We start from the raw sequence: 6,000 nt of genomic DNA on the forward strand, positions 1-6,000 counted from the left end.
ATGCGTGGAGAAGTCTCCGTTTACATCTACGAACCGATAGCGATCAGTCAAATAAGACCTGAGCCGGGAGAGCGCTGTTCATCAACATTTTCTAGTCTATCAAAAACGATAGTATGATATATGGTATCAAAAGCTGCACTAAGATCAAGTAACACAAGCAAGGAGGCACAACCCTGATCAGAGGCATGTAGTAGGTCATTTACTACTTTAACCAGCGCTGTCTCTGTGCCAAATCCTGACTGATATATTTCATGAATGTTATTCCTATGTGGGTATGAACATAGCTGCTGTGCTAGAACCTTTTGTAGGATCTTGGAGATAAAGGGCAGATTTGATATTGGCGTATAGCTGGACAACTGACAGGGTTGAGGTCAGGTTTTGGTCAGGGTTTTGATAACTGCAAGTTTCAGTGATTTCGGAACATACTGTAGCCAGTGCTAAAGGAAGAACTGATTATTTTTAGAGAGGATTTGATTACCTCTGGAATGATCTGAAATGATTAGATAGGAATAACATTCATGAAATGTATCAGTCAGGATTTAGACCTCATCATAGCACAGAGACAGCGTTAGTTAAAGTAGTAAATGACCTTCTACTGACTTACGATCAGGGTTGTGTCTCGCTGCTTGTGCTACTCGACCTTAGTGCAGCTTTTGATACTATAGATCACACTATTCTCCTTGATAGATTAGAAAATGTTGTTGGTATTAAGGGAACAGTCCTCTCCTGGCTCAGGTCTTATCTGACCGATCGTTATCAGTTCGTAGATGTAAATGGTGATTTCTCCATGCGTACTGAGGTTACTTTTGGAGTTCCACAGGGTTCTGTTTTAGGCCCACTGCTCTTTACTTTATATATGCTACCCCTAGGTCAAATTATTCGTAAACATGGAATTAGCTTCCACTGTTACGCTGATGATACACAGTTGTATGTTTCAGCGAAGCCAGAGGACAGACAGCAGCTTAGTAAAGTTGAGGATTGTGTAAAGGACATTAGACGTTGGATGTTAACTAACTTCCTTCTACTTAATTCTGATAAAACAGAAATACTTTTATTAGGCCCACGTGTAGCTAGAAGAAATCTTTCTGATCACATGGTTACTCTGGATGGTCTTTCTGTTTCATCATGTGCAGCAGTTAAAGACCTTGGAGTGATTATTGACTCCAGCCTATCATTTGATGCTCATGTAGATAATATTACTAGGATAGCCTTCTTTCATCTCAGAAATATTTCTAAAATAAGAAACATATTGTCACTACATGATGCGGAAATACTAGTTCATGCATTCGTCACCTCTAGATTAGATTACTGTAATGCCTTACTGTCTGGATGTTCCAGTAGGAATATAAATAAGCTCCAGTTAGTCCAGAATGCAGCTGCTAGAGTCCTAACTAGAACTAGAAGATACGACCATATCACACCGATATTATCAATACTGCACTGGCTCCCAGTAAAATCTCACATTGATTATAAAATACTTTTATTAGCCTATAAAGCACTAAACGGTCTCGCGCCACAATATCTAAGCGACCTTTTGGTTTTATATGATCTGCCACGCCTACTTAGATCAAAAGATGCAGGCTATTTGACGGTACCTCGAATAGTGAAGGCTACAGCAGGGCGAAGCGCCTTCGCTTATAGAGCCCCACAGTTATGGAACAGTCTTCCTATTAGTGTTCGGGACTCAGACACAGTCTCGGTGTTTAAGTCTAGGCTTAAAACGTATTTGTTTACTCAAGCCTACCCTGACTAGATTCTGTTCTACTACTTCGCAGTCATAATAATCTTTTTTCTCCCTCTCTCCTTTTGCCGAGCCCCACACGAATTTATGGAGATACTAGAGATCCAGATCCTTTCTGCCTCTGGATGGAGCTCAAATCTTCTCTAATTCCAGACTGCTGGGACTACGGCTGCTCCTAACGCCATACAGACTTCATATAAATCCATAATGAACTTTTTCACAATATCTGTTGTTACCCAGATGAGGATGGGTTCCCTTCTGAGTCGGGTTCCTCTCAAGGTTTCTTCCTCTTAAAACATCTTAGGGAGTTTTTCCTCGCCCCCGTCGCCACTCAGTGGCTTGCTCAGTTGGGATAAATTCGCACCTTTAATATCTGTATACCGTGTTGATATTTCTGTAAAGCTGCTTTGAGACAATGTCTATTGTAAAAAGCGCTATGCAAATAAAATTGAATTGAATTGAATTGAATTGAATCTGTTTGAAGAAACATGTAGGTAAGGGATCCAGTATACAAGTCGACGATTTTGACGAAGAAATTAATGAAATTCGTTGATCTGATATTGCTATATTATTATCTACAGGGTTAGTTGTAAGACTGTCTGGTGTTAAATTAATAGTCTAAATTTTTTGTCTAGCATTTTCAGTTTTGCCAGTGAAAAAATCAATGAAATCATCATTCCTATATACAGTGGTGGTTTTATTACTAGTTAATTTCGCTACAGTATTGAATAAGAATCTAGGATTATTTTTGTTATCTTCAATTATGGTGGAAAGATACATTGATCTAGCAGCACTAAGAGATTTTCTATAGTTCAGGAGGCTCTCCTTCCATGCTGTTTGAAATACTACCAATTTGGTTTGACGCCACTGTCGAGTGGTCTGTTTTAAGGTGTGAATTTAAGGTATCTAATCAGCCAATCGTTTAGCAGCAGCTCAATGCATAAAATTATACCGGTCAACAGCTTCGGTTAATGTTCACGTCGACGATCGGCATGAAGAAAAAGTGTGATCTCTGTGACTTTGATTGTGGCTTGGTGTTGGAATCAGAAGGGCTGTTTTGAGTATTTCAAAAACTGCTGATTCAATTAAATTCAATACAGCATATTTGTATAGCGCTTTTAACAATGGAGATTGTCCCAAAGCAGCTTTACAGAAATATATGAATTCGGGATATAGATTTTAAATGTGGGAGTTTATCCCTAATGGGCAAGCCAGAGGCGACAGTGGCAAGGAAAAACTCCCTGAGATGATATGAGGAAGAAACCTTGAGAAGAAGCAGACTCAAAAGGGAACCCGTCCTCATCTGGGTGACACCGGAGAGTACGATTATAAACAAATCCCTTCTATAAATGTGCTAATATTACATGGTCAAATAGTGCAGTTGTGTAACCAGGAAAATGTATTACAGTTTTTACATGAAGTCTGTTTTGTTGAACTTTTCACTGATGGAGACTTTGTGATACCACAGAGTTTGTGGTAATTGCAGTGCTAAGGCTATAATAGTAATTGTAGTCCTAGCCATCATAGTATAACTGTTTATATGAATTGAGGTCCAAAGCCATCTTTATGGGTTTTAAGTGGTACCATCAGCAGCATGTGACTTCCAGTCGATGAGAACGCCAACCAGAAGTAGGGCATCAGGATGGATCAGGCAGGTCCGGAGAGCAGAATGGGTCAGACTGGTATCTCAGGAGTATCTCATGTATCTCATGAGTATGTGTAGCTCAACAGAGAGAGAGAGAGAGAGAGAGATATTATTAGGTATGCTTATTGTCTCATAATGGTTGAGGTCATGTACTTTGCATGAGTGCAAGCAGGGACTCCGGCAAGACTAGCTATGACAGCATAACCAAAAGGGAAAGCCAGGAAGTAACACAGACATGAGGGCGCCCTGGGATATAAAGCGACCAGCCATTCCACCATCAACAAACCTGATCCCCTGGGAATTTCACCCAAAATATCTCTAGAGTTTGCATGGAATGATGTGAAAAACAATAAACATTGAATGAGCGACAGTTCTGTGGGTGGAAACACCTTGTTGATAAGAAAGGTCAGAGGAAAATGCCAGATTGGATCGAGCTTCCAGGAAGGATATAGTAGCTCAAACAATCACGATTTACAACCATGGTGAGCAGACAAGCATCTCAGCATGCACAAAACACTGAATCTGTTGTAGCCCCTCCACCTCCGATTTGATGTTTAGTGTGTCCTGAGGTGCTTTTCTCCTCACCACAGGTATAAAGAGGGTTTATCTGAGTTACTATAGACTTCCTGTCAGCTCAGGCCAGTCTGGTCATTCTCCTCTGATCTCTCTCATCAAAAAGGTGTTTCAGCCTGCAGACCTTCCTCTCACAGGATGTCTTTTCACATCATTCTGTGTAAACTCCAGAGACTGTTGTGTGTGAGAATCCCAGGAAATCAGCAGTTTCTGAAATACTCAAACCAGCCCATCTGGTACCAACAACCATGCTATGGCTAAAGCCACTGAGATCACATTTTTCCAGCATTCTGATGTTTGATGTGAACATTACCTGAAGCTCTTGACCTGTATCTGCATGATTTTATGCGTTGTGCTGCTGCAACATGATTGGCTGATGGGATAACTGCATAAATGAGCAGGTGTACCAGTGTTCCTATTAAACTGACTGGTGAGTATATTTTGAACTCAACAGTTTCTGAGATATTGGCGCCAGAACATTTGAAATTAAACCACTGCGTGATCTTGGAGAAATAAGTCAGGGTATGTATAAGAAATCACATGACCTGACTTTGACATTTCCTCTTACAGTCTGATGGACTTACTTGATTGTAAGCAGGGGTGGCTGGTATAAATGGACTAGCGGTCTTTCAAAGATAAAAAAGACACAGATATAAGGTTTCATTTTTGTCATCCAGATTATTTTCTTTTAACAAATCTTTTAAGATGGATTCTTTTGGGATTTTTGTAGAACCAAGTGAGACAGCACCCCTAACAATCACAAGAAAAATATACAGAACAGTATGAAGCAGCAAGGCTGGGGTGATTTATTTCTAGCCCAGAATGTAGATTCATGTAGCATATCAGTAACAGCTGTGGTCAGGTGATTACACAGAATGAAACACCATCTACTTCTGGGGAAGTAGGTATAAAACTTCTAAACCTCATACTCTTAATAATAGTGTAAAAAAAAAAATTCTTAGTAAAAAGTATGACATGTAAGAGTAGGAGCTTTTCATAAAGCAACTAAAAGCAACTCAGCAAAGTCTAGAACTGACTCTTAAGTGCTGACTGAGATGGCACTTAAGTGTGAACTAAGGACTACAACGATGTCAACCTAAAATGGCCGCCTTCAACCTCTGAATGAGCCAATAGTAAGCTTGCATGGGTAAAGTCACAGCAGCATGACACCATGCATTCATGATGCAATTAAGACATTTAAATTTATTTTTAAAATGTGCAAGTATGTGCTAAAATATTATGAACAAGTACCTGCATTTATCTGACACGATTTTCATAACGAGTTTCAAGTTATTAAGCGGATGAATTACATTATTATAACTTGCACTCACAGCTGTAAATAAAGGAAAGACTTTTTTCCTTGGCTTATCTTAAAAAAATGGATTTAAAACCAAACTGGTCCAAGGAAGAAAGTGTTCTTCTAGTGCAGGGGTTCCCAAACTTTTCCAGGGCAAGGCCCCCCAAATGGCATTAAAATTTGACCGAGGCCCCCCTTTTGCAAGATGTCTTTAAAACACATTAAAAAAAACAGACTTCTGAATATATCCCCCTTTTTAAAATTAATAATTACATCTTACATCTTTACATTACGTTAGGAATTGACTGTGTGTGTGTGTGTGTGTATGTGTGTGTGTGTGTGTGTGTGTGTGTGTGTGTGGTTGTCTGAGAGTGAGAAAGAGAAAACATACATTTATTCATTTTTCACATCAAATTGTTGAGGCCCCCCGGGCGCCCCCTGGTGGCCCCCAAGGGAGTTGCGGCCCCCACTTTGAAAACCACTGTTCTAGTGCAATCAGGAGGTGATAAGAGAAACATTCGGTCCAACTTTAACAAGTAAAGACAAAAACAAATGCACGGCAAGACACTGCGATCACTGTCAATGCAACATTTCCTCGGACGAGGATTGTGAGAAAAAGTGCTACAATGTTTTGGCAACAGCACGCAAGGAAATTGTAGCATACGAAGAAAGTATGCGAGCCACTAGTACGTTTCATTTTAGGCCTACTAAACAACTCTTTTTTTATGTTCAAAGATTGTTTAC

The sequence above is a fragment of the Ictalurus punctatus genome, chromosome 1, assembly GCF_001660625.3.
Source record: "Ictalurus punctatus breed USDA103 chromosome 1, Coco_2.0, whole genome shotgun sequence".
NCBI classification, from domain to species: Eukaryota; Metazoa; Chordata; class Actinopteri; order Siluriformes; family Ictaluridae; genus Ictalurus; species Ictalurus punctatus.